This window comes from Nelumbo nucifera, chromosome 6 (genome assembly GCF_055504915.1).
Source record: "Nelumbo nucifera cultivar China Antique chromosome 6, China Antique-T2T, whole genome shotgun sequence".
Lineage (NCBI taxonomy): Eukaryota > Viridiplantae > Streptophyta > Magnoliopsida > Proteales > Nelumbonaceae > Nelumbo > Nelumbo nucifera.
Window position 1 is genome coordinate 42741940 of NC_142654.1, and position 12055 is coordinate 42753994.

Here is a 12055-nt window from a genome sequence, read left to right on the forward strand (position 1 = left end):
TCAAGCACCTACCATGAGCCATCAGAGTGCCAACCGCGTGCCTTCATGGTGTCAACATGTGTGTCATGGGTGAGCTTTGCATGTATTTTGTAAGGGGGGACCGCCAATGGCATTATTATAATTAAATGGTATGATTTTTCATCATTTTGATGTTTCTTATTGTCACTCCCCCAAAAGCTTAACGTACTCTTTGAAGGGAGATAGGTAGTCGAGTGAGTCATGAGCATGTAAAGGTTAAGCATGAGATCATCTTGACACTTAACTGTGTGATTATGCTTGCCATCCATTAATACAATACAATTTTCCTTTTATCTAATTCGTGTGCCATCTTTGTTGCCTTTTCTTGTGTTGTTGCTTGTTGCTTAGACTTACTCATCGCATTCGAGTGTCGCACGGGGTCCCAACGACTAGCCCCGTGACACTAGTTTCCTCTCTTTTCTTCCTCTCTCTTCCCCTTCCCTTTTCCTTCTCTTTCCCCGTTACTGGGATGCTATTCATCATCTCTATGGCCTGGAGCTGCAACAGCTAAAATTCCCCACTCCCCTCAGATGTCGTCGATCCCCTGATCAAGCTGTTAGAGAGGATGATTGGAGACGACACAGTATCCTTGACTTCACCATCATGGTTGTTAGAGAGGACGATTGGAGATGGCACGACCTCGATTTCCCTATTCCATTGATCGATTTTAAGGTCTATCATAATCAGGTAAGCCTGTTATTGCCCCTAGTGGATAGTCTTCTTTAATCTTTTTTTTTTTTTTTTCTTTGTGTGTTTATTGTATTAATCTTGTATTTAGCCACTATTGTGACTTGAGGGAGAGTAGGAGAGACAATGGAGCTGGTTCTCGACATCAACCCAAGCCTATCATTGTTTTCTTTGATAATTGTATAGATTTGGATTCTAAAATCCCAACTGTTTAAACATTGAATCATGTTATTATTAATTATTTTTCCATTATTTTTCTTTTTTTTTTTGTTCCAATGATTGCTGGGTTAATGTTTTCATTTTCTTCGGCTTTTGGATTAATCTCTGATCGGAAGAAAGATTCTAGAGACTCTAAATCTCAGTTTGTTATTTCTTCCCTTGTTTTTGCTAATCAACCGTCCACCATTTGGACCTTTGAAGTTTTTGATTTCTAATACCCAGAAAAGAGAAAAGATCTTTCCTCTAGTAAAAAATGGAGAATAATATATTTTCTATTAGTAATTAAGTTACCTTGCATGTAGAAGTATTCAATTCTTCATATTCATGTGACAGGTTGACAATTATATAATATGATTACAATTCTTATCTACCATGCATCTCAATATTGAGATGGTAGAAAAAACTCCTTATCTCAATTATGTAATTGATGTCAATAAAGAAAAAGAAGAAGAATAAGAGCTTGGAACATAATAGAATCATATGAAGGCTACATATATGAAGGTTTAAATGTATCATTGCATATCATTTGATACATATAACAACATATAGTTTTTAAGGGGCATCCATGTGTTATATATTGAGAATTGACTGGGTTTAAATGTTTTGAATGATAATTTGTGGTGTGACATTAGCCCCTATAAAATGCCAGAACGAAAATGAAAAAAAGAATAGAGTTTCAGTTGTTTGATTTGCATATCGAGAGAATCAATACTTTGAACCTTGAATATGAATTGATATCAGTTTGTCCATATGCTCTTGATATAGCACAACGGTGGGACAGGATTCTTCTAAACAACCCCAAATAGTAAACTCAAAAGTTTTGGGGAGTCACCCTTTACTCCCCTTTGGATTGGTCCCTGGTTGTGACCATGGTTACCAAATACCTATATTAAGATAAAAGTAGAGCCAAAACAAAGCCATATATAGTAAAAAGATTAGTTAAAGTCATTATAAGTGTTTAATACTCTTTCTTTAAAAAAATATGAAACAAAAATTTTGATATGCTTTTTATTTGATATATTTCATTAAATATATGAATTTGTGTGAGTATAATTTGTTTATGTTGTAAATGATATACTAAAACTCCAACATTTATATTTTTTCTCCATAGTTTTCAAAAATTCCTGCTATATGCATACTATAATTTTTATGTTCATATAATTTTCTGTATTTTGAAAATATATTTGTTTCAATACAGTTTGTTTATAATAGAAAAAAGCATATTATATGCATGCTTTTTAACTATAGTTACATCTATAATTTCTTCTTTTCTATATAAACAATTCATAAAATTTGAATGTGAAGACACTAAGGCTGCATTTGGCAATCCTTATTTTAAGGAGTTATCTCCTTTTTGCAATTAAAAACTCGGTGTTCATAGGGAAAAGGAAATAAGTCCTTAAAAATAAGGAATGCCAAATGCAGCCTTAGTATGAATAAATGAGGATTCTATGTTTGATGAGAAGCCAATTTTTTTTCGAGTAATAGGGTAATTGTATTTTTTTTTTTGAAAGGTAAAGTAAAATATTATTGAATCCGATAATACAAGTTACAACAGAGAAGCTTGCCACATGAGGACTAGATAGAGCACTAGGCCAAAGTTACAAACTCCATATGGACTTTGATCTAAACAAGTCGGGTGCATTCAGGTTCTTAAAATCTGGAGTAAGACACCCAAGAAATCAGTTTGCTGACCGCCTGTTGTGCTACCTTATCAGTGCTCTTAGTCCTTTTACAAAAGACTCTTCTGTTCCTCTCTGCCCAGATTACCCAAAGAACAGCCGTAGCAATTGCCTTCCATATTAATTTTCCTTTTTTCTTCAAGTCTGTAATCTCCCAACTAAACATAAGGTCTTTGACTGATTTTGGCATAACCCAGTAAAGTCCAACAGCCTTGAGGAAGTGATCCCACACTATAGAGGAGATAGGACAATGGATACACAGGCGGTCTGTGGATTCAAGCAAAAGACCACAAAGACCACACAACAGAGAAGAGAGATGAAGACCCCTCCTGTCTAAATTGATTTCAAAGAAGCATTTGTTCTGCACCATTGTCAACACAAGGAAGTTGGATTTAGAGGGAGAAATAGGATTCCAAACTTGTTTACAGGGGAAGTTGCCATCACCATACCTACTCCAGATCTAGAACCATTCATCTTTCCCGTTTGTATCAATAATCTGACCCTGTAACAATTCCAACAGCTCCAAGACCCCATTTACTTCCCAATCAAATAGGTTTCTTATGAATTGAGGATTCCAAACCACTGTGTTATTGGAGAGAAAATAAGACTCTGCCATTGATACTTCTTGGTTTGTTGCACATTGAAAAAGAAGGGGGAATGCCTAAGTTAAAGGTCTATCCAAACGCCAAGGATCTTTCCAAAACTTCAGTCTTCCCTCTACCCACCTTAGATCTCACACCTGGGTACATCAAATGTATACTTTTGAGAATACCTTTCCAAATAGAGCAACCCCATGCAATTTGGGAATGGATCCTGTGAAAACCAATTTCCCCAATCCACCCCAATTTGGGAATGGGGCAATTGTATTTTAAGAACTCAATGTCTAGAATTCATTGTAACATGAAACCACAACTTGCTCAGTTGTTTGGTTCTATGATTCTAGGCTGCATTTTCCAAATCCATGTTTTGCAAATTCTACTATTATGACAAAAAAAGTCCAAATGATGCAATCTGAAGACTCACAGATTTGGAAATTCCAACTGTGGTGTCGAATCCATGTTAATCAAAATCCATGGATTGTCCTAAGAACCAAGTTACTTATTTCTTTTGAGGGATTTACTTTGGTTGTCAATTTTACTTCTTTGCTTGGTGCTTGTCCAACTGAGGTTCAAAGTATCTATACATATAATTATCAATAAAGCTTGGAAATGGATAGGTATTGTGATATGGATACATTTAGCTAAAATAGGTCACTTGTTTGGAACAATAAATTCAAAAGAAACCAACATATATAATGGTCATGTTAATCTCAAAAAAAAAAAAAAAGAAAGAAATCTGAAAGTGCCAAACAAAATTATACCTAAGTTAAAACCACACACTGCAATCAAGAATTGGGAAAATGGGTAAATGTGTTGAAGTTAAGGCTTCCAATCACTAACAAGGCAAACAACATGCACACAAACATATCCACACATTATCTTCTCATTCAATCAAATGTTGTACTTCACCCCCACCCCCCATCCCGGGACATTGAAACATTGAACTGACTAAAATGTTGGAATATAAGATAGTGAATGCACATCTTAAAATGTAATTGATTAAAAACTACCTGAATATAAACATTGAACATTCACCTTCCCAAACTACTATAATTTCTTCCATTAGTAAATGTATGATCTCAACAAAGTGAAGCCTCAAAGTGTAGTTTCCATTTAGCAACCAGTATCAACAGTGGAGTTGTTGCATTTCTATAAAGATTCCATGATATGGCAATTTCATTTGGATATCATAACTATGCCTCTGGGTCATGGTTTCCTCTAAAGTTTTAGGATCATTATCCTCAGCTTACTTCCTACTTAGACCTCCTGGAGATGAAAGGCATTTATTGTTCAGGTGGAGTCCTAAATCAACTAATTCTATAGTAGCAAGGTTTTGTGAAGAGAGAAGCTATGCTAGCTGTTCAAATAGAGTAAAGGCAAAGTTGGATAGGATCAACATGATATGACACTCTTTTATAGGTATTCATTATTACTGAGTGAGGTTTGGACAGTCAATTTATATCAAAGATCTAATCCTTTGTGGATGCTACTTTGTTTTAGTTGTTTTGTTTTGTCACCTCTCTCCTTAAGTAATGAAGAATGATATTTTTTTGTATTTTCTCATTTTCTTAAGTAATGAAAAAAGGATTGAGAGTGTCCTTTCTCTTTCTTCCCATTGAATTGTCCCAATATCTCTGGAAGAGTACTTTGTTTTGTTTTCTAAAGTTCCAATTATGTGGTTCATAAACCTAGATCTGATTCAAGTTTCAATTTGCCATGTCTAATAGGAAGAGTACTTTGGTTTTGTTGTAAAACTAATGAAGGGCCTTTTTATCACTTTTGGAGTATCTTTTCATATCTTTCCGTATCACCTTGTTATTTATATTTGGGACTGAAGATCAAGGTTTATATTTAAAAAAATGAGATAGAAATAAAAAAAAAAAACTGAATTTATGATATTCTAAAATTTCAACCAATTATTGGTACCTTTTCTTTCGGCTTCTTAATAGTTTTGGTAGCCCTGGATCTGCTTTTTAGTTATGTTGTGGCATTGAGTTTGCTTCATCTTACACTTGCACTTTACATGTATATCTTAGTATATTATTATTGTTCACACATCCTCAACTTTGGATGGATGGCTACCTTCAACTCCATGGATCATTAACTTCTTCCCTCCTAATGGTTCTGTTCTAGTGCATAGAATGGTGCACTTAACCTCTTAACATGTATGAAACTTCCCCTATTCATTCCATATCAACCCTAGGCTTTTATTCCTAATTTGTTTCTGTTCACAAGGAAAAGTTTATAGAGGGATCATTTAGCCCATGACAGAAGAGAGGATAAACAAAGTTTGAAAGGCTATCCAATAGGTTGGACCTCTCATCAAAAAAAAAAAAAAAAAGCGGTTACAAGGAGTTATCTTCCAAAATGAAAACAAAGAGTTGGATCACTTTAGATCTGGGTACAACCCAAAGGTCATAGGTTTACAACTTTGTCAGGGTCATGTGCTAATTAGACAGCTACAACCCAACAATTTTTCTTTTTGGGATTTGTGTTGGAACAAGGGCCAAAATTTGTTTTTAAAAATTAAAGCTCTTTTATTGACTTAATTAATACAAATTAATGATAGAGGTAAATTGACACAAGGAGGTTTTCTTAGGTTGTAGGAACATAATCTAAGTATCCTAAGATCACCACTAAGAATGTCAGGGATCTGACCCAAATTTAGCTAGTCTCTTTATAGGGGAAAAGTTGCATCAGAATAGAACAAACAACAAGATCATTGATTTCCTTGTGAAGCCATATTGCATAAGCCATGAAACAGAATAAATACATGAAATCCATTTGCATGTTTTCAGTTTTATCTCTGAAACCTTCACTTGAGGAACATAAATGAAGATGAACCCATTATTAGACCGTTAAAAGTGTAGACATATGTGATGTTTTTAGCTTAAAATCTTGATGCTTTCATATAGAATCTCAGTCATTGTATCAAAATAGTAGTTCTACACTCATAGGGTTATGATTTTATCCTTGTATAATATCATCATGACAACTAACACTTCCACTCCTAATCTTAATGACATGCCAAAATTTCCACTCCCAGACCTAGCTTTTCCTACTGCACAAGGACGCTTCTTCCTATTGTGCAAGTTATGTATACATTTGCAATTGCATCAGGGGAGTAATAAGCTCTTGCAGTCATATTAAGGGCTATAGGTAGCCATATATGATTCACTCTAAATGCCAAATGGGTAGATGTATCATTGTATTTGTGTTTCAACTTGTATAAGAGTTATTTCTTTTATCAGTATAATTCCTTCTTACTTATGTGACCAGGGCACTCTTGACTTACTTGGAATGATCTTCACAGTTCCTTGATTTTGCATTTGCAAATGCAAATCAAGAAGGGAAAATTCTATATTCATGTATTAAGTGCAACAACTCTATGTTGAGAAATTGAACAGAAGTGTATGACAATATTATTTGTGAGGGGTTTAATAAGACTTGCACAAATTGGGTGTACCATGGTGATGCTACAACTTCTAACCACAAGGCAACTGCTACAAATAGTGAACCAGGTCCATATGATGATATGCATGGTATGTTACATAATGTATTTGGTTATTTAAGCTCAGATGATGATTCAAATGATGTGACATTGCACCTAGACAAGAGACTAATGATGATGCTCAAAAGTTTTTTAAGTTGGTAGAAGATGTTGGTAAAGAATTATATCTAGGATGTAAGAAATCTTCCATGCTTTCTTTTTCTGTTTTGACTATATCACATAAAATGTTTGGGTGAATGGACCAACAAATCATTTACTATGTTGCTTGAGCTATTAAAAAAGTATTTCTGGAGGGAAAAATATTGTCAAAGTCATTTTATAAAACTAAAAAGATCATCAAGGAATTGAGTCTCCATTATGAAAAAGTTGATATGTGCCCAAATGATTGTATGTCATATTGGGAAAAAACTGTCAAGTATGAGTCATGTATTACATGTGGTATTTCTAGGTGGGATTTTGATAACAATATATCATCTAAGAAAAATTGAAAGATTCCAAAGAAGATATTGTGTTATTTTCTCTTGACATCAAGGCTTTAAAGGCTATTCATATATGGAAAAACTTCTTTCATGTGTTGCATGATGAAGAATGCCTTAAAGATGGAAAGTTGAGGCATCCTAATGAGTCACCTGCCTGAAAAATGTTTAACTTCTTACATTACATTTGTTGTGGATAATCGTAATGTTAGATTTGGATTAACTATATATGGCATTAATTCATTCAAGACAATGAATTTTTCCTATAGCACATGGCCTGTTGTTATTATACTATACAACTTACCACCATGGATGTATGAAGCAACCCTATTTTATGTTGTCATTACTTATTCCTAGCCCTTATGCACCGGGTAACAACATTAATGTGTACTTACAACCTTTAGTAAATGAGATAAAAATATTATGGGGAGATATAGAAACTTATGATGCTTCAAGAAAAGAGAAATTTCCACTTTATACAGTTGTATTATGGATAATTAATGACTTTCTAGGATATGCTAATTGGTTTGGTTGGAGCACTAAATGTTACTTAGCTTGTCCATGTTGCCATAAGGATACTTGTTCTATATACTTATCAAAAAGTTGAAAGATATGTTACATGGGTCATTGACGATTTTTGGATCATGATCATAAATTTAGAAATGATGAAAGATTTTTTGATGGTAAACAAGAATATAGGGATACACCAGTTTCACTCTCTGATTCTGATGTATTAGTAGAGGTGGGTGACATTAATGTTATATTTGGAAAGAATATATGTGATGAAAATCTTTCATTTAATTGGAAAAAAAAAGAGTATTTTCTTTGAGTTGCTATACTAGAAAGATCTTTTATTACATCATAATCTTGATGTTATGCACATTGAAAAGAATGTATATAACAATATTGTGGTTGAAACATTATTGAATATTGAAGGAAAAGGCAAAGATAACCTAAAATCTTGTCAAAATTTATAAGCAATGAATATAAGACCAACTTTGCATCCAATGCAAATTGGACAAAATAAAATATATTTGCCTCCAACATGCTTCACAAATGGATAAGAAGGAAAAATAATTTTTTTCCAAGTCTTGAAGCAAGTAAAAGTTTCAAATGACTACGTATCTAACATTTTAAGATGTGTGCACTTAAAGGAGCGGAAAATCTCAGGATTAAAGAGCCATGATTGTCGTATTTTGATGCAACAATTACTTCCCTTGGCTATTCAAAGGACATTAACTAAGAATGTAGCCTCAATTATGATTGAATTAAGCTCATTCTTTAGGGAATTATATTTCAATGTTGTCCAAATACATAATTTTCAAATGTTAGAATCTCAAATTGCATTAATTCTTTGCAACTTGGAAATAGCCTTTGCACTATCATTTTTTTGACATTATGGTGCATTTGTCGAACCATTTAGTGGGTGAAGCCATGATATGTAGGCCCATACAATATTGTTAGATGTACCCTATTGAGAGGTATGTGATAGTAATTAGAAAGTTTGATTTGATTAAATGCCTATACTAATAATTAAAGCCTAATCCATATTCATCCAATTTCATATTGATATAGGTATTTATCTACATTAAAGTCATATGTGCGTAATAGAAATCAACCTGAAGGCTTGATTGTAGAAGGGTATCTTGTAGAAGAATGTCTAACATTTTGTTTAGTGGAGATGAGATTTAACTGACCAATCAGGAATCACAATAATATTTCTATGAAAAAACAATTTTCTATCTTTCGACACATAGGGCATGCATTTGGAAAGTGTGAACCATTTACCAATATGTTCTCTTCAATTGTGATGAATTCATCCCCATCCAAGAGTAAGATCTAATTGTTTTATTAAATTAAGTAAAATGTAATTTTTTAAATCTAACATAGATTAAATCACGTGTAGAGAGTACATGAGCACTCTTAAGCAATGTGTTCATCATAGACAAATAAGAGATATGGAACGGATTCATAGTGAGAAACTTCACAAATGGTTTTACAACAACGTAAGAAATTATTATTACAATGTAGTACCATGTGTACATTTAGTTTATCAATCAACTTTTTTCATAACTAACTTCTAATGGATTTATTAGGTCATAGATATGCAACAGACAAGGTCTGAACAAGTATCAAAATGATATTAGATGGTTGGTCATTAATCCAACAATATTTCTAGAAGATTTGATGAGTTTATGATGAATAAGACTAAGTTTCACACTTAGGAAATGATGGTAAAAGGAAAACTCAACATAGTGAAATTGTTGCTAATGCAAAAACATCAAACTTTGCAAGTGCCAATGATCAAAATCCCATTATAGGAGATATAAGTTACTATGGTGTGCTAAGATATCATTGAATTGGATTATCATGGAAACTGCAAGGTCTTTTTATTTCAATGTGATTAGGCTGATGTTCTAAACTATAGTAAAGGAATCAAGAAGGATGGATTTGGATTTACACTTGTCAATTTTATGCGGTTATGTCAAACGGGAAAGAATTTGCATGATGAACCATTTGTTTTAACATCTCAAGTAGAACAAGTATTTTATGTAAAAGATCCAATCGATATTGATTGGAATGCTGTTGTGATAAAAACAAGAGAATTATATGATATGCATGAAAATGGCTTAGAAGATGATATTGAAGCAAATTTACAAAGCATATCATGTTATGATCAAAGCATGGATGATGATATTAGTTGGGATAGGCCATGTGTAGATAGTACAATAGTTTTACTTGACAATGAAGAGAACCATCAAGTTGATATTGAACTTGAAGAGTGTTGAGATGCCTTACTTTATTTGAATATTTGTTTTTTATTTTTTATTTTTTTGTATTTGTTTGGAAGTATGTTAATGATTTGGTAGTGAACATCACCATGCTTTACATCATATTAAAGGATTGGTAATTTTAAAGCTCTATCCCATTTTCAATGTCTTATTTAGTTTGAGAAGGTGACTCATTGCCAAGTAGGCAGTGTATCCTTTTAGTTTGTGACAGTAAGGCCATGTTTGATTCACTGCTCTAGGCTTTATTCTTTTAAATGTTGCCCATTTGGGGCAAGAATGAGCAAGAATGGATGAGATAAAGGTGTTTGGATAAAAAAATTCTTGTCATAGGATTCATTGTTTCCAGAATAAAACTTGGGTGTAGGGTAAAAAAAGTATTTATTTTGTAGCACAAAAATATTCGTGCCCCACTTTTTCATTCTATTTTTTTCATTCATTCGAACCTCGACCCCCTCTCTCTCTCTCTCCTTCAAAATATCCGTGCCCCACTTTTACTCACTCTAGCATCAATTTCCTTTGGTCTTGTAGGGATCTAAAATATCCCCTTCTTTTGTTAAGTTCTTAAAGAGCAAGGATCCCAATGATGGCTCGGAGCAGGAAGTGTTGGATGCTTTGCACGCATTTGATGATCATCTTAAAGCATATGTATCTTGGGGCAATAGAGGCCTCTTAAAGCACATGTATAGGGTACGTTGGTCCTGAGGCTTAAACGTACAACTCTCTCCTATAAGACAATAGGACACTAAATCTAATGCAAGATGATGTGTGCAAAGTGTAAATAAGCAAATAAGCAAGAACAAAAATAAAGCAATTATCTAATCATTAGAAAAATGAGCACTTCTTATTATAACAAAAGGAAAATAATGCAAAAGCATGCATATATACAAAAAATGGCAATCAAGCCAAACGGGTACCCATGTGTGCCCCACCTATGGTCCAAGAACTCCCTAGTGGAGTCGCCAGTGAGCATTAGCATCAGGAAAATTGCTCACTTGGACTGATTTGGAGTCACCACCCATCAATTATGGAAATGAAGGTGATGGGACCTTCGAGCATAGCATTAAAAATCGTTTTTATCAAATAGCGACTCCAAAGTCCAAAGCATCAACTAACCAGTTTGGAAAGATTTGAATGGAAGAGGGAAGGAGTTAAGCACCCCTCTCCTGGGTCTAATAGGTGGAGCCCACATGACGTTCCAAACAAGCACAAGTAAACTATATTTAAGCAAAATAAAGAGAAAGAAAGCAAATCAAAAGAATAAGCCACCACAAATGAAAAACCTTTTGCATTAAATTTTATTTTATTTTTTCTATTATTATTATATTTATTTTTTTGTTCTTTTTTATTTTCATTATATTTTTTTATATTACATCTGTCTTTATTATTTTAGTTTCTCCTTTTTTTTTAATTTTATTAATCATTTATTTGTTTTTTGTTATTTTCATATGGAACCTTGTATGCTTATTCATCTTTATTATTAGCCTATTCTACCTGCAAAAATATCCTACCTATTAAGCTAAAATCTCATTTCTATCGGTTAAACCCATTATTACAGATTTTCATTTTATTTATTTATTTATTTTCTTCCCCTTTTTTAAGTAATCACTTATTATTTATTATTTATTTTTCTTTTCCCTTACTATTACATTTTTAAAGTATTTTTCTCTCTGGAACCTGCATTCCTCATCATTCTAACACGGTAAAGATGCCCATCCCTGAATTACATTTCTTTTATTTTCTCCTTAATCTTCTTTTTGTTTTTTTTTCTGTTTTCCATTTTTTACTGTGCAATATTTATTTACCATCTCTTTGGACGAATATAGCAAGCTATGATCAAATTCAAATAGCTAGAAGAGAATCAACGATCTAGTATAATAGGGAATCAACCGATCATATCAACTAAGGGAATGTTTGGAACCATGGCCGTTTTTCAAAAAAATGGTGCCACGTCGGGTCCACATGTTGAAATGCCCATGTATCTCATTGTTTAGTTCAACTGATTATTAAAAAATCGGGCATGCCCTGAAAATCGGGACCCCACCGATGCATGAAACGCTAAATTTGGCGTTTC

General features: G+C 33.3%; 1 long non-coding RNA gene across 1 annotated transcript; it reads left to right on the forward strand.

The window, feature by feature from the left end:
- Positions 1 to 372: 372 nt before the first annotated feature.
- Positions 373 to 10786, forward strand: LOC148790807 (uncharacterized). The gene is made up of 3 exons (XR_016077135.1): positions 373 to 705; positions 6485 to 6747; positions 10513 to 10786. It is a non-coding gene; the product is annotated as an uncharacterized LOC148790807 (long non-coding RNA).
- Positions 10787 to 12055: the final 1269 nt, after the last annotated feature.